General features: G+C 48.5%; 1 protein-coding gene across 2 annotated transcripts in view; it reads left to right on the top strand.

Annotated features, from left to right (window-relative positions):
• The first annotated feature begins 222 nt into the window (after positions 1-222).
• The window catches only part of CAB39 (calcium binding protein 39), a 52,050-nt gene continuing 33,829 nt past the window's right edge, over positions 223-18,443 (top strand). Inside the window, exon 1 of one of the 2 annotated variants that reach the window (XM_078614275.1) lies at positions 223-400. The gene's annotated coding sequence lies outside the window, so the exon portion shown is untranslated. The remainder of the gene's footprint in view (positions 401-18,443) is intronic. The other variant, XM_078614276.1, reaches the window with a different exon arrangement.

Here is an 18,443-nt window from a genome sequence, read left to right on the forward strand (position 1 = left end):
ATAGGGCCAGTGATAAGGGGTCCACAGCTCTGCGGTATTGCTGTCGATCGAGATCGCCAAAGTGGTGACGTCATGTCTTATTGTTGTCGGGGACGTCACCGCAAAGGGCCGCCGACAAACCCTCGATACGATGACGTCACCAGCCCCCCCCCCTCGCGCGGCCGCCGTCGAATGTCGTCACGGCGCCGCTTCCGCTCATGCGCATTGCGGCTGCGTGACGTCACCGCCCATCCCCAGCAGGCACGAGAGGCGCAGTTGAAGAGTTCGCGCGAGCGGGCGGCGTCGTCGGCGCTGTGAAGAGGGGGTACGACGTGGAGACAAACAGCAACCCGATCGGCCAGAGAACGCGGCTTTCACCACCACCACCTGCTCCTCCCTCCTCGTCTTCTTCCACGCTGAGGTGAGCGCCTCCGCGATGTTTCGCGCCCCATCTCGAGCCCAGGCGGGCGGGCGGTGTCGACCGCCCTCCCCCCCAGCTCAGCCGCTCGCATTTCCCAGCGCGCATAAGCGACCGCCGTACCGGAGCTCGCCGCCGATTGGGCGGCGCGTCCGGCACGTGGCGCCCGTTGTCCAATTGGGCGGCCGCGCTCGCGTGTCCGCGCTGCCAATTGTAATCGAAGGGCCCAGGGGGACCTCGCGAAAACTGAGTGGCGTCGAGACCGCAGAGACGGCGGCGGCCCCGGGGCAGCCGCTTGACCCGACGGGGCTGCGTTTATCAGCGAGCGGCCCAAGCGCGGCGAGCATTGACAATGACACGCGGCAGCAGCAGCACGCCGCCGCACTCTCCCGTTCAAGTGTCGCAGTCGGGTTACGAGAGGCGGCTTCCGTGACACGGCTTTGTTGGGAAGTGGCTCTGCTGTGGCTGCTGGGTGTGGTGGTGGTGGTAGGGTGAGAGAGGCGGCCTGGGGTCGCTCGCTCGCTCACTCAGCGCGGCTAATTTCCCGCGTTAGGTCCCGGCGATAATGCTCATGAGGGGTGGCGTCATTATTAATGATGGTGTTCTTAACAGCTTCTTTCTTCGCGCGACGCAGGTAAAATCTCCACGTCACGCGGGCCGCTGCGATGTTTACACGGTGGGCTGGGGGTCGGTGACTCGTGCCGCCTTGGCGCGCGAAAGCTGCCAAACACGGCAAGGCAAAGATGACCCTGCGCACACGCACCCCCCGTGTAGCCCGGGGTTGACTGCTGCTCTGCTTGAGCGAACGCCGATGAAGGGCGTCACGACACACGGCGCGGGTGGTGATGCTTGTGCCCCGCGCCTCCGATCACGTACGGGGCTGAAGAAGTTTAACCTGCAGTACATACACGTCGGGCAGCATTCGTGCCTCCAGTGTTGATGTTTACACACCACGGTGTACTCAAATGTTTAAGGTCTCCGTCAAATACAATATATACCAAGGGTACACACATAAGAGGTTTTAACCGTGCGAGAGTAAATACGGTAACCTGTACACATGCGAATTTTCCAACGGTGTGAGAGTTCTTGCCGACAAAAGTGAAATTAAACAAGACCCCCTACGTGCAAATAATATACAGCTACAGATATCTCAAAAAAAGTACACTTCCATCCGTGCTTTCGCTGCTTAGCTAGCTTAGTGCATCCTTCACGTGGCGAGATCCGTGCTGTGTACGTACGGTACCACGTCGTGTACGGGCTGATTTAGTCCGAGCGAGGCGTGGGGGGGGGCCGGAGCTCCGCTTCACGTCGCGAGGTCGTGACATGGACCAAGGTCGACGAGTGTACGCCAGCGTCACCACCGTCGTCACAAGCCCCCATTGATCATAGTCACCATCGTGACGGTAGTCAACGCTCATTCGGTGCAAATACAAAATCATAACTCGGCCATGTCTACGGTCGTACGGATGTCGAGGTGCCGCCACTGCGTCTGGCTCGGCAACAAGCGGCAACACGGGGACGCCGCGACTCAAAAACTACCTTAATTTCGCATATGCACTTCTCGGAATCTCCCTTCTGTTGCTGGGTTTATGGGTATGTTTTTAAACATCTACTTTAAATACCAAACCGTGTTTCCTGTACCCACCATTGACGTTCATGGGTTTTGTATCGCCCCGTGCGCTTCGTGTACGGTACAGCATATAGCGATTTTGTTGTTGGCTGCTCATTCACCTCGACCCTTTCCGCGTACTGTGTGGCTTGTGCCTCGGCTGCACGTTAGTGTGGTTTTTTTGGTCAACGATGCAAACTCGAATGTTATGATCGTTTTCGTCACGTTAGCACCGACGGTAAATTTGCGTTCTTGGCTTAAATATTTTTGAGTAAATCTTTTAATCGATGTTGCTGTCATCAACGGTGGGGTTAAGTTGTAAGAATGGAACGGGGGAGAGTAGGGCATCCGCTGGTAGCTGTCAATAGATATGCAGCACTTGACAGACGGTATCGTTAGCAATCACTCCACTGTGCTGGCTTTACTGGTCCAGATGACTCAGACACCCTCCCTGACGGTTCATCCCTCAAAGAGATCGCCCAGAATGCGCGCGATATCGGAAGATCACAAAAGCGAAGCAGGATGAGCCTGGATAGTGGTTTTAATAGACGACCACCATGAATCACAGGTTAAGTTGTGTTCAGCAGAAGACGGTTGCGGCAAATCCATTATGCCACTGTACTATGCTCCCACATATATGCTTGCCACCTTCAATCTGCACTGACCAGCGTTGTGAAATTAGGTCAATGTTTGACATGGCGTGGAGACGTCTTAATCCAGCAGTAGATTTCAAAAGGGGGGCCGTGCACGTACTTACAATAAAAACGTCGACGATGTTCAGTGTCGTTTCATGTCCAGTCTCAAGTGGCTGGACAGGAACCATCTTCTCATGCCGCTAGAGAAGCCTTTTTATTTTCGGGTGAGAGCACAGGATGTGAACCCAGGACCTCGGTGGTGCTGGCCGTGTTATCTGACACGGGTGTAAGATAAACCCCACTGAGCCACCCAGATTCTGTTTCAATTAAACTGGAACGCGCCCGTGTGTCATTTTGACAGTAAAGTGCTCTTTTTAAACAACACTCCTCTGAAGTGGCAAGGCAGCGCGACATTCCACAAGTGTAGTTCTGTGCGGCAGCATCCAAATAGTTTGCACAAGTTCTGCATTATTGCCTGCGGTAAGGCTGCATTGGGCATCTCGGTGTTAAAAGTAAGACCACTTTGGGCACTGGCGGAGCCATTTGGGGTGGGGGGTGGCACGTGCCCCCCCCCAATGATCCGATCGAAATCCCTAATTTTGATCGGATCATTGGGGTTTATTAGTAATACATCGGCATTTTGCGACCCCCACTGCCGCTGTGTAGCATATTATAGGACAATGAGTCCATAATTGGCAATAAGTAACGGCAAAGCAGGTATAAGTGACTCAGAATTGTGCGCAGTTGCGTATACAGTACACGACTTCCCTGAAGGCATTCACCTTCAGCGAGCGCGATGCCGATCACACACGGTTCGAATTCGACCCTCGATCGATGACTGCGCCAACGCCGCACACGCGTCGAATTAAAAGCAAGGGACAAGTCCTTACTAACAACTATCATTCTTTATTGCTGGAGGGGTTGTCCCCCTACCTGAAAATCCTGGCTCTGCCATTGGCTTTGGGCATCTCGGTGTTAAATAAAAATTGCATTGCTGATTAAAGTGGAACACTGCCCACGATGAATCCAGTCGGCACAATCGGGCAAAGTCACCGGTCGTGAAAAATGCGCTTCTGAAAGTGCATGCGAAAGTGATTATAAAAATGTGTTTTGGGTTACTTAAAAGTCAAAAGGGCCTTAGCATTCATAAGGTCTTTTTAATACTTCATCTTCTAGGTTATTTCGGTAAAGTCACGTAGAAGGGAAGTAATAAAATAATAAAAATAAAACAATAATTATTTTATTACTTCCCTTCTACGTGACTTTACCGAAAGAACCAAGAAGATGAATCCCTGCAGTCACGAAAGCTTTAAATCGAAATTTAAAATCATCTTACTTCAGTTCGCATGTCCTTCGTTTAACATATCCATGTGACTTTTTACTTCAAATGGCCCACCAACAATATGTATCCATCACTGCAAGCATCTTAGCCAAAACAATCGGGTACAAGAGGGGAATATTTTCGACATGGCCTCACTTTCTTATGTTAACACACTCATTCACTAGCCACTGCCAAGGGCCCTTTGCAGTGACAGAAGTGGTTCAGGTATGTTAATGGGTTTCCAATGCCGAAAGTATTTTAAAGCCTGATCCAGCCGCCAGGAAGGAAAACGTTCTCTCCTGTTGCAAAGTTAATTCATGTAACCGACAAGAAAATAGCACACTGCTGAAAAGTACACAATGCAGCATGTACAGAGATGTATTTAAATATTAATGTTAAATAACTGGTCTTAGGAAGGATACGATACGATGAAGGCTGATGGACGAGACTGGTGACAGAATTGCAGTCAAATGTGGGGTGACGCCTAAAACGGGGGTCGGCAACCTGTGGTTCTTTAAGGGCTGCTTCGTGACGTTATTTGTTAAGGACCACCGTCTCATTCACCATGTGCATTGCGGCTCTTGAAATGTTCAGGATGTTTTATACCGAATTGAGAAAACGGCTCCTCTTGTTATTTTGGTTTCTGACCCCTGGCCTAAGAGGATGACTACTGCGGGCGTGGAGCGATGAGCTCAACTTCTGCGCAGGGGCAAGATGGATTGTTGCATTGCAGGACCGTGAGGGATGGCAACAGTGTGGAGAGGCCTTTATTTGACAGTGGAAGGGTCATGAATGCTGCTGATGATGAATATGAATAATGCTGTTGAGAGCTACTAGCTCAAGCTATAAGCAACTGTCAACATGAGCAATGAGGCAGCACTCAGAATTTTAGGTCACGTGTTAATATTAATCTATGTAAATTGGTGTATTGTTTGTAGTCTAGTGTGCTGCCTAATATGTGCTAATACATGAACAACAAATCTCGTATGAATTGCTGTTGCTGGGAACATTTATATTATTCTGATATTCTTTACTGGTGATGTAATAGAATACATGTTTTTCTTTAACCAATGAATGATCAAATAACACTGATGCCCAGTGAAATTTAACCTTTATTTCAAAGTCAAAGTGTCTATATTATGTAGATTATTTTGCTGTTATAAATTTCCACATGATGGACCACTTCATTGAGTTATCATTTGTGGCGGTGTCGCTTCTGAAAAAGAAGCTAATAGCTCTGTGGGCTTTACCTGGTAGAATAACAATAGTTTACTTTATAGCGGTGGTAGCGCAAGCCTGTAACCCATCACTATGGAGGGAAGGGTTGGTGGATCGTACAAATGTTGTGAAACTCCCTTTCCGTGACTTGCCGTGAAAACATGGCTACAGCAAATGTGAACTCCATCTGTTCCATCTGTATGGGATAGTATTGTCACCTCGCATGTGTGGCTTCCTCTGGGTGTTCTGGTTTCTGCCCACATGTATATAAACACTTTATGTATTGGCCGATAACACCCTCGTATATATAGAGGACAACAGAGCTTGGGCAGTTGCTGGTACTAGCTCACTTGCATGGCTGCTGCCTTCCCATTTGTATGGTTCCTCGCATCTATGGAGTAATTATCTCACTTCCAGAGTTAGAAAATACTGTGCGGTAGAACGTTGCCAGTTGATATATGTAAATATATTTATCTATTTTCCCCAAAAAGCTTTATCGTGTCCTAATTCTTTCAGATGGTACCTACGCTGGGATGGTTCTCAATTCCGTTTTCAACATTTTTGCAGGTAGGAGAAAACCGAAAAAAACTGAGGAGAATAAACTCCTTTAAAAAAGTTTTTAAAAAACAACGGTTTTATTAACAACTTCATTTAACTCGCGGTCGAGAAGTACGTCAATGGCGCCTGAGCCACGCGGGCACCTGATTTTTGTGTGAGCCGATTCCACAGTTTAGAGACCACGGTGTTTTTGACCTACACAATATATATAAATAATAAGGCGTCCATACCAAATGTAAATTTTTTAAAGTAGCAAATTAATTGATTAATTGATGCCGATTTTGATACAGGCATGCATTGTCACTGGATCTGAGTACGTATGCAAAATGTAGAATTGATTGGACAACGGGAAGTGGACGAAATTTTTATTACAAGATTTGACCACGACGAACGGAGGAATCAAATAAAACCGTTGAAAAACACAACACACACTCCCACACAAGCAGACACGGCTTAAATATAGCTTAGCAGACCACCTGTCAAAAAGATACTTGCTTGAAACTACCTCTTTACAACACCTCACTGTAGAGTGGTTACAGAGTTTCCATGGTTGTAAATGAGGAACTTGATTTGAGCCGTGAGTGTAACATTTCTAGTCTCTTGTTTCCTGCAATGTATTCTTCAGTATGAGCTTTTGTGTCCCTGTACTGTCATTCGTCATTGCTTTTCGGGGAAGACCATGTAATCATCTGACCAACTTTGTGTTGTTAAGCCCCCCCACTGCCACCATCCGACTATTGCGTGTGCGTGCATTTAATTTACCAGTTATTATTATTGCTTCACCCTGCCGGTGAGTTGAACAACAATTCACACAATCATATTCAGCAATCGGATACGACATTTCTCTTGAAGCTGCATCATCGGCACCAGATCCAGAAAGTCAAGAGCATTTATCCAGGAAGTCGGAATGACCTCGTCATCTGACGAGGCACAATCAATCAGATGCAATAATTGGCTACAAATGCCAACTTGTGAAAAGACGCTGATGGTCAAAGGAAACATCATCGGTGACGTTTCAAGCAAGGGCCCTTCATGGCACAAATAGAGAAGCCAGATAGTGCCGTGAAGAAGGGCCATTGCCCAAAATGTTGCTTATTATATATTATTATTATTCCTTTTAAGGCCACAGTGTTATTGACGAATGCGTTGAGTTTTTTTTGTTATTCGCCAATACAGTATCACCAATTATTGTTGGCTTATTATGTTATGTTGTTTTTCATCACCCGCCCTCGAACGCACTTCAGAAATACAATCCTGCAATGGTCACAGGGATGAATGGCCGTGCACGTGTCTGCTATTTTTGTGGTGTTGTAGCAACGGCCTCGAAAGAGTATTGCTTTCCCACGCTCGGCCTTTGCACAGCGAGTGAAACTAACAAAAAAAACTTAAACTGAGAGCGGAATTGTGATTGCGAGGATGCCACACAGACCAAGCGGAGCGGTGCGTTTCGTCCGTCTTTGCCCCAAGGATGCGATGAGCTCAGAAACCATCGATGTCGACCCCTCGCCGTGATGACACAGCACTTGCTACACCTGCAATCGTCCATTGATTAGTCTTGTCACGCTGACGATTCACGCTTCGGAGGCACACATGTAAGAATCGATTATGTACCGTCAGTGCATGTTATCTTTGCAGCATGCATGTGTACGTCACCATGAGGCGAATATTGGGAAAACATGAGACTGACAAACAAACATGATGAGCGTCGATGCTTAAATCAAATTGCGAACCACAAATTGTGACGGTTCATCAAACCGTGCTGTAGTTGGGGTTGTGGTGGGATGGGAATTGCAGCTTGCTTAGTGCTTAGCGTTGCTTCCCTCCCACTGTTCACGGCTGGGGGATGACAGCTGACTGGGAAATGTGGAATGGATCGATGAGATTCTTGAGTGTTTTGACTTGACCAGGAATCAAACGGAGATATCCTGGCCCTTAATTTGTGTTGTCTTGGCGTGGGTGGCGCATCTCTGCAACAAAGCACTGTGCTGGCAGGGTTGGTGAATCACGTAGAGATTATCATCATGTGAGACACTGAGCTAGTAGTCGTAGTCCTATCAGGTGATACCTGTACAGAACTTTATGCAAAATTAGGCTGCTGAACTATCCCCTGGTGGCGTGTGCGTGTTTGTTCCCCTGTGCACTTTTGTTTCCTCTGCCACTCACAAATACTTATTAAGTTATTAGCTGAAAATCCCAAGCACAATCCTGTTAACAAATAACACTGCTGACTCTTTACCCAAAGCAGCTTCACCGAGTGCAGGACACTGTCTAAGGTGGCACTCCGTGACAGCCACTCTCACAATCGCAGCTTTTAAGTTCAAATCCCAGTCGGTGATACAATTGAGCACATACAGCTTTCTCGAAACTGGCCCTCGCCGTGTCTACGTGGTGTTTACACCACGGTTATGAGGCGTTTTTTTGCATAACTGAAGCCCATTCCGAGCTTTGTGTGCATGTGAAGCGAGCCTCCGGGTGGGTGGGGGGTGGGTCTGAGCTAGCGCTGTGTTTCAGTGATGCTCATTTCTCTGCTTGCAAATGTCCAAATAAACTCCTGGCTGTAGTTACATGTTCACCGAGCGTTGTCGCTTGTTAGATCGTTGGGCTGTAAAAAAAAAGTCGAATTTAAAAAAAATGTGCAAATAAGCCCAATGTTTGTTCTAATTTGCATAGCAGTACCCGCAGGTTGTGCACATGACCAGATCACCTGGAATGCACCTGGTCTCATCAGATCTTGGAAGCTAAGCAGAGTTGAGCCTGGCTAGTGTTTGGATGGGTGACCACTATATAAATCGTGGGGTTGTTGGCTGCTACTGGTCTAGTTTGTCAGCAGGAAACAGTTCAGAAAAATCCATTGTTCCTGTACTATTCTCCCAAACATGTATGCCACCTTTATTGACTGGCGTGGTGAAGTATGGGTTAAATAAACTATTTTTAGTTTAACATGTAGGCTTTCGCGACCAATAGATCGGGTATATATATGTGAACCCCAAAAACCTATCTTATAAACTATTTATATTTTACCAGGTCAGGTCCACTGAGCTATATAGCTCTTTTTAGAAGCGACTTGGCTGCAAGTGATTGCCGAGTGCATTGAATTATCACGTGGAAATTTATAGCAACCAAATAATCTAAACGCATGTTTCAAAATTTGGTAAAACTGGAGGACCCGGATAAAAAATCCACGCCACAATGGGGAGAACATGGAAACTTCAAATATACAGGAGACGTCAGGGTCGGGATTGGCCCCACAACCTCCTGTATATCAGGCGAGGTAGTTAACATCTCACCACCTGCCATGGGGGGGACCGTCGTCCAACAGGTTATTGACAGCAGGGACTGTACCTGCGCTATCAGGTTGATTATTTTTTTTATCTATCGGCCTCGAGCACACAGGAGTGGCTTTACCACCGTGCCTCATTTCCAGCGATAAAGCCCTGCCTGAGAATCTGGATAATCCCCCGAGCTCACGGGTGCCGTCACCGGTGCGGCTGCGACGAGGCCGCCACGTGTTAGCGCCGCGGACCCTGGACCCCGGCTGGCCAGTGCGGCGAGCGCTGCACGCAGAACGACGAGAGACGCTCGCCTTGGAAGGTGGCTCAACGAGACCGCATTCCGGGACCCAGCGACGGTGCTCCGGGGCGAAAATTGAGAGAGCGAGCAAAGCCGCGGGCGGATCGCGGCCAGTGAATGATCTCTCTCTCTCCCTGGTCGCGTGGATTTTTTTTCTCCCTGTCCTCCGGTTTTTTACCTCCACATTTAGAATCAACATGCGTTTCGAGTATTTGACTGCTTTAAATGTCCACACGATAAGCCACTAGGTTGAGCTGTCATTTGTGGCCAGGTCACTTCTGAAAAAGAGCTACATAGCTCGGTGGGCCTTACCTGGTAATTTTTTTTTAAAGAGTTAAAGAATATCAACCCTGAATCCACTGCTGGAAGAAGAAGGGCTGCTCACTGCAATAGGTTGTGGGGATTATTTTACCTTGCTTCACCACGCTGGTCAGTGCGGGTTGGTGAAGGTGGGGAGCATGGGAGTGCAGTGCAATGTATTTTTCTGCACTGCCCACTTAGCCCCACACATCCTGCGACACCTGTTGCATGGAGCTCACTCGTGCGAGCGTTGTCCAGGCTCAAGTCTGCTTAATTTCTGAGAAGAGGTTGGGTGCATTCCAGGTGATTTAACGATCATCGGCGCCTGATTTTCATTGTCAGCGTTCGCGCTCGCTGGACTCGCCTGATTAGTAGGCATACAAATAATCCACTCTCCACCACCATCCTCCACTCTTGGTGAATTGGTGGATTGTCATGGTTCAAGTTTAGGTTCAGAATATCAACAAAATTGTGTCATTTGTACCTTCTCTTATATTCAGTCTTGTCTCATTTGTTCAAATAACTTGAAGCAGTATGTTCCGCTATAATTTGTACAAATTATTCAATTATCAATTCTTAAGCATATGCACCAGTACCTTCATCAAGAATTGATTTAATTTGTAATTGTTTCCCCGCACCTCCGATTAGCACGGTTGGCTAAGTACGGTGCGAAAGAAGTTCAACATACATACATAGATTCACACAGATACCCATAGACTCGCACAGAGACTCATAGTTGGTTGTCCTTTCCCCCGCACCTCCGATTAGCTCGGTTGGATACATACGGTGTGAAAGAAGTTCAACATACCGCGATCCCTCGTCAACCGCGGGGTGTCGGTTCCTGGAAGAGGCCGGCAAGTCCGTGGTTGGTAAAGTACAGGGGGCCTATCAGAAATTGGGGGAACCACGGCCATGGTCAGACTCATAGCTAAAATAACTTTCCTCTTTATTAACTAAACACTGAATAAAATACAGTACATGACACAATTGACGACTATAATGAGCCAAGAATGTCTGTGTCCCACGTATGACGTCACTCCACGTCAGCCAGCCCCCCTCATTAATAATCATGAGCAGGTGACGTCCTCCACATGGACCCCCTCATTAATAAGCAGGAGCAGGTGACGACACTCCACATCAAACAGCCCCCCTCTTAATAATCATGAAGAGGGGACGTCTTCTAAATGGACACCCCCCCATATTAATAATAATTAGCGGGTGACGTCACTCTACATGGGGGGGCGAGGCGCCTCCTCCCCCCTCCTCAGCGTCAACTTACAACCCTCACTACAGAGGCAGAACCCTCACGTCACGCGATCTACGTAACGCTATTGAGACATAGAAGTAAAAAGGACGTCATGATGAACAAGGGATTATAACGTTTCAATGAAATAAGTCTCTGTCACTGCGGCCTTACAAATTCCACACGAATTGATGCAATTAATATCACGTCTCGGTCTGCTTGTCGCTTGCAAGTTTAACATTTACTGAAATACACCCGTCCTTGAACGGGCAAAAGGCTAGTAACATAATATATAAATCAACATTACATTAACTTTACATACCTTTAACAATAGTGATGACAATGAGATGATGGTGGTTATAAGGAAGCGGGGCTCAGCCCACCCTCTTCCTCCAGGTCATGCGTCATCGGAATGGAATCGGAAGAAAAACTAAAACAAAATAACTTCATCAGTACCAGGCTCCCACAAGGCCATGTGGAAAGGCGTGTGGTACAGTTTGGCACCAGCTATCATTGAGTGCAGTCCTATCGCTACAGTTCTCTGCGGTGAGTACATTAGAATGTCTCTAAATAAAATTAACGCTCACCCCTTGCGCGTTCCGAGGTTCAGCGGTGAACTAGACACCCACCCTGCAACTTGCAGATCTCTCGCAATGGGAACAGGTTAATGTGAATGCAGTTGCGATGGGGCAATGTGGTCTATGCGCTGCGAGAATTACAATAATACAGTACTGTACACCAAAACAGACGGACGGCTGATGAGCTACGCAGAGCCAGAGGTGGCCACAGGTAGCCACCCGTGTGGTCCCGCGAAATTTGTAAATGCTTGTTGCGGACCACGTGCTGTGACCCATGGATACTAAAATTTCAAGGCCGTGGTCGGTTAATTGGTATACAGATAATCAACCGAGTATACATGGATCCTTGTCATGGGACATCCCTTGCCAGTATAAAAATATAAGAATAGATTTTACCCTTTCCGGATCCGTTTTTGGCAATTCCACGGTTGGCGAGGGATTGCTGTGCGTATGTACAAACACGCCTGCTGTCTGTAGGGAACTTGAGCGAAAAACAAATTACACTGTACTGTCAGCTGTGTTCAGTGCTGGTCTAACAAAGACCTCGCGTTCATAAATAAACAGGTAAAATTGTTTCAACACGATGCCAAATAATATTTCATTCATTGACCCACTGCAGCTCTCAGACAAAATATACATTGCTCAGAAGCATTTGCTTAAAGTAAACTCTGGAATGGTTTTATCCTCGGGCCAACCTCGCCAGTGGTGTCTGGCCTGTTAAATCAATGTCACAGGGTAGCTTCATGTTATGAGTCTCACGATACTAGGAACCATTAATCACATTGCAGGAGTGTATACATAGTTGTTCAAACCAGCACCGTGCTGATGAAACTTAGTGAAGTTGAGAACATACTAAGGTTTGCATTACTGACTTAACAAAATGCGACTGGGATACATTGGTACAAAGGCTCCATGAGTAGATGGGAGTCACAGTTATTCCATTGTAACAATGACACAAACCCCCATAATGTAATAATAATTAGGTACAAACCTACTCGTTAATCCACTGCTGGATGAAGCCTTCACCACGTGTCGATCGTGGGGGTTGTTTGACCATACTTTGCCGCTCTGACAGGATGGGTGAGTGAGGTACTCCAGGACTGGTTGACATTCCTCGCCACTGATATTAACCATGGCTCGGAATCATAACTCGGGTCGGTGAAATTCATAGCGCAGTGCGCCAATCGCTGGGCCATGTACGCCTCCTACAGGGATTTAGTTCACCTATTAAAGCCAGCGCAAGAAAGTAAAGGTCTTGATATCTGACTCACGACTAACCCGGCATTGCTTCTTACAAGCCTGTTGATGCCACCCAATGTGGCAGTAGCTGCCTTGTTGAGCACCGTTTGTTTCGCGCAGTGATTGAGAGAAAAAAGATGCGAACGCAACATTCATCGTCGAGTAACATTCGGCGTTCACCATTCGTATAGCGCAAGGCTATCGCCAAGGCGCTACGTTTCACGGACAAGTCTGCAGTCGTTTCACAATAGGGCACGAAGTTGCTGTGTGTCATCCATGTTGAGTCATTTTGTACGTAATTTTTCACATTTTGTTAATATGGACCATCACGTCGGCAAACAAATACCCTACTTATTTTTGAATGACATCATGGGGTCTCTAACGTCCATTATAAAGCAGACTGGTGTATATATTTTTCTAGTTATTGCACCCACAGTAAAAACCAGGGAGGCCTTCTGGATTCAAACCGTGAACCTCTGCAACAAGCTGCTAACACTAGCTGCTGGCCCACGTCACCGCCCTGTAAATGTAGCACTGTTTGCTGTGAGTTGATGCGCACACAGCCACCCTGGTGTGTAAGCTAATAGTGTCGCAAGTTGGTGTTTTTTTACGTCATTTGCTGGGCGAGCCATTTGCAAATCCTACCCTGCGCTTACTCGCCTCTTAATTCAATGGGGAGAAAGTGGCACTTTGGGGTCATTCACCCATGTGCGCTTTTTCCAAAAACCACTTGCGCCCATATGATCGCAATCGCGCTCAGTGGTTTCTTGGCAGAGAGCAAAGCGTTTTTTAAATTGATTCCAGATTGTTCCCCCGGGAAGAGCAGACACGCGTTGCGTTCGGGAATGGCATGGTACCTGGGCAAACGTGCGTGCTTGCGTGTACCTTCGTGCGTGCGTGTGCGTGCGGGTGAGCGGTAGTGCCGTGGATAGCTGGCACTGTGCTACGAACCCGGTGGCCCAAATTCAATTCCCGAGATTGTCTGGTGCTGATGCGTAAACAAGCACTCGGGAGACAAAGGCAGCATGGTCTTTGCCACACCACCCCTGTCGTGAACGCTGTGTTAACCTTCATAGGTGCAAACAACACTTGCCCCAACATTCTGTTAAGTGTAGACCAAATTACATGCAAACGCTGGAAATTACTGGGTGTGTAACGATTATGCCATTAACATCCGTTTGTTTACTCTTAATTAATGCACAGGGTGCACAGAGAATGGGGTGTATATGCGTGCAAGATTTGGCTTTGTTGTATGAAAACTACCCATTTTTTTGTTATTACGTGCTGAGTATAATGAACGCAGAAAAACATTGAAGGTAGCAGAGCAGGCATCGCTGACAGCACGAACGAGACTGAAGCGCCGAGTGCAGGGGCCGGCAACATGCGGCTCCGGAGCCACAATGTGGCTCTTTAAGGACCGCTTCGTGACGTTATTTCTTAAGGACCCACCGTCTTGTATTGCCGGCTCCTTGAATTTTTTTTTTACGAATTCGAAAAGATAATGGCTATTTGTTATTTTGTTTTGCCGACCCCTGTGACCTAGCGCGTTCGTACAAGAGAGAAGATGCCCTCGACTTGTTTAACTCTACTCGGGCATAATCTTCAAGGTGTTGCCAGCAAACTGACCCCTTCTCGGATGTCTTGAATTCATAGGCGAGAGCTGTCTGTAAAGACTGGCCCCCAGGTCAAAGTTGAAAAGTCTTTTAAGTGTCTTCCAAATCGTGGATTTCCCCCATGTTCGTGTACATTAGCAACCCTGGGCCAGTGTTGCGGACATTTCCACATTTATAGGGTGGCGGCCGCTCTGTCCACAGCACAATGTGTCCTTGAGTATTTAGTAGAACACGTTACACAAAATAATAAGTGTTCAAAATACTTTTGTGCTTCCTTGGTGGATTGTGAGTAATGCAACTGATGAATGAATAAACTCAGCAGGCATCTCCCTACTTGCAAATAGAATAACATCCGAGTCCATCAGCCAATAGAACTCGCAAAAAATAATTATCCTGTGGCATTTGTTCTTTAAATGGGCTACACCCTGCTGATGACTCAAAGTAAAAATCAGCCTTGTTTTCAAAACAACGCAACTGAGAAAACAGTGACCCAGTTGGTGTCTGTTTTTTAGCTGAGACAGACACCTCGTCTGTTAATTTGTTTGTATTTATCACCACAATCTGCCTAGGCCACTCATGATTACAGTGTAATAGCCCCATTTACATCTCTCCCTTTTACATCATTTTGCAAAGTTGTCGTCACTGTATTAATACCGCTTCCTGATTTGAGTCGGCTCGACCCACACGTCGCTGATGGAATCGTCCTTCCTGTCTCGTATCCGTCGCCTCTCAGCCTTCGCCTCCGCCACCTACCCTGCACACGAACTACCTTCCGTTGCGCATAAAGAATGTACTGTACTGTAGAGTACAATAAATTATTTACGTACAGTATTTTGGTGATTTTTTGATAGTGTAATTTTTTGTATTGTACCCAGTATAACTTGTGTTAAGGTTTATTGCTCTGCACTAGTGTTGAGTACAGTGTTTAGTAATTTAATGTAATGTTGTGGGTACGTTGAGGATGAAGATGCCCACATTAACACCGCTTCTCTGTACCCTCCGTTGTCTTTGTTTAGCTCACGTGGCGTACAGACTCCGTTCCCCGATATATTTCTCTGATTTGCATCCTTTCGATATCCGTGATCGCATCTTTCAGGAACGCGTCCCCGACGTAACCGTTGCTATTACTGTCCTCTGGTCATAGTTTTTTTTCTCCAGATCCTTACTTTTATCATGTACACAGCTGCTGCACTGCACTCAACTCTTCAGCAGTGAAGGCGAGTGGATGCTTTCTTACGCACTGGATAAGTACGAACGTACACTCCAATTTTGCCAAACGTGGTGGTGCACGCCTGTCGTAAGCGGCGCTGGTCATTCAAAACAATAACTTGAACGTTTAACGCATTGCACAGGTACTTACTCACAAGTTAGGCTTTGGAAATGCCAGCTGAAGCCACAGAAGAGCTGGGACGTAGCAGGCATGTGGGGAGATGGTGTCAAATTCCCCTCCAAGCTCAGCGGTTCTCTATATATGAAGGTGTTATCAATCAATAGTGTTTATACATGTGGGCGGAAACTGGACCACCCAGACGAACCCACACATGTGAAGTATTGGAAAATGACGGCAGGAAACTCCTTGACGGGAACACACTTCTTTTATTAAATCTTGACTTGTAACAATACAACGCGTGGCCTCTCTTCTTCACAATGCGCTTCTCTTGACTCTGGATTCTGTGCTGCAGGCTCTCTGTGCCTCGTGTAGACTCCGCGCCTCGGCTACACTCCTCTCTCGCCTCGTGTAGACTCTGCGCCTCTGCTACACTCTCCACTCGCCTCGTGTAGACTTTGCATCTCTCTCTCTGGCTACACCGTATGCATACTCGGCTCGTGTAGACCTTCCTCTCTCGCTGGCTACACCGTATGCATACTCGGCTCGTGTAGACCGTTCTCTCTCGCTGGCTACACCCTATACATTACTCAGCTCGTGTAGACCGTTCTCTCTCGCTGGCTACACACTATACATTACTCAGCTCGTGTAGACCGTTCTCTCTCGCTGGCTACACACTATACATTACTCAGCTCGTGTAGACCGTTCTCTCTCGCTGGCTACACACTTATACCTTACTCTCCTCTACTCTCCATTACTCTCCATTACTCTCCTCTCCGGGCTCTATCTCTGCACCCTCGTCTTCATTCTTAGATGGTTCCACTTCTGCCCCTGCTCCTCTGTGCATCACCTTATATACCCCTTCTTCCCGGGAGACGGAGCGGATGCGGACCTCAACGTCGGCACCGCTCCTCAGTTACCCAATCCCCACGCGCTATCCCTACGATCCGGTTCCGCTCAGCGCGTGTTTCCACTCCCCGACCAATCACACCGCGCTGCTACCCGATCACTCCCTCTGCGCGCGTCACCGGCACACAGCCAATCAGCAGCACTACCCCCACCCGCGCACTGACGCCTGCTCCTCCCCGTCAGCGCGCGTCACCACACACACACCCGTACATACGCGCTGGCACACGACATATACACCCAGCGCGTATCACCACTACATCACCCCCTCCCACATAGCTCGCAGCCGGCCCGGCTGCTAACAACAACCAACCGCGACGATAAAACGACAACCAACAAAAAAAAACCCCGTAACCCCCCGAGTGTGCCCCGTAACATAACACAACAACAACAACAACAAGAATAACTATGTACAGATTGACAATGAACCCGAAAAGTCAACAATAACACGATACGAGCAAATTCGAAACGAACGCGCCCCACGTCCCTGCGACTACACGCAGTGACGAGGCGCTCCAACTGCCCCGACTCCTCACGAGGCAGGTCATGCAAAGTAGCACGACCTGGCGCGAGTCCGTCTGGCTGGTCCATCGTATGGGGCGGGACACTGACGACCGTCCGGCGGTTCCGGCTGCTCCAGACGGCGCGGAACGGGCCTGAAAGGGCCGGCCCCGCCGCGGAGATCCGGCCGCCGGTGATCGGCAGCTGTCAGTTCCGAGACACCTGGGAGCAGATCAGGCGAAAATACGTGTGGATCAGGCAGAGACATTTCCCCCTCTGGGTCGCCGGTCACGTCACACGCCCGGCCATCACGACACAAGGGGAGGCCATATGGAGGCGAGAACGGTTTCAGTCGGGAGGGGTGAACGTACCACCGGCGCTTTCCCCACTTTATCTGAACGCACTGGGGCCGTGCAACGCGCACGACCTCCACGGGTCCCCTCCACGGTCTCAACAATTTAGGCGACGTAGCCAAGGGTGCCTGAGGGCAATGCAGCCAGGCCCTGTCACCTGGTTTCCATTCGTGCATGGACACCTTCCGTGCCCGCAACCGTTCATTAGCAATTTGGCGAGTCCGCGAATTAAGCCGCGCGGCCTCCCTCGCCTCTGTCAGCTTGTGAATATTAAACTTAATATGTTCTGCCAAATTAGAATTAGTTCGTGGAGCGGACAGGCCAAGTTGCGTTTCTATTGGCGGGTCAGCTTCCCGACCGTACATCAAATAGAATGGGGAAAACCCCGTAGCTGCATGGGGGGCCATTCTATACGCGGCAAGGACTCCCGGGACCTGCAGGTCCCAATCTACATGTGCCTCGCACACCTGCTGGCACAGCATGGAAGTCAAGGTTTTGTGGAGTCTCTCCACCATCCCGTCAGTCTGCGGGTGGTACGGGGAGGTACGCACCTTCTTGGTACCCAACAGATCGCACACCTCTTGCAACAATTTACTCGAAAAATTTTTACCTTGGTCGGTCAGCAGGCGTTCGGGAGCCCCCTTGTCCAGGACATAGCCCTGGACGAAGGCATCCGTCACAGCCGCTGCCGACTGGTTAGCGAGAGGCCACGCCATAGGCCATCGGGTAAAGTATTCGACCCCCACTAACAAATATTTATTCCCTCTCGGCGTGACTGGGAAGGGCCCCAAAATATCGAGTGCAACGAGCTCGTTGGTACGCGAGACCTGAATAGATTGCAGCGGTGGATTAGCTGCCACGGCCGGTGGTTTACGCCTGGCGCACTCAACGCACCCCTTCAGAATATGCACCACATCACTTCCCATTCCCGGCCAGTAATAGTCACGCTGAAGCAGGGCAAGCGTCTTGTTAACTCCCAAGTGCAAGAGGCGTTCGTGTGCCGCCAAGACAACCCTCCCCCTCAGCGGAAGGCACCACGAGTGCGTTCCGCCGGGACAAACTGTCCCATTTCAAT

The sequence above is a fragment of the Lampetra planeri genome, chromosome 43 (assembly GCF_965212315.1).
Source record: "Lampetra planeri chromosome 43, kcLamPlan1.2.h2, whole genome shotgun sequence".
NCBI lineage: Eukaryota > Metazoa > Chordata > Hyperoartia > Petromyzontiformes > Petromyzontidae > Lampetra > Lampetra planeri.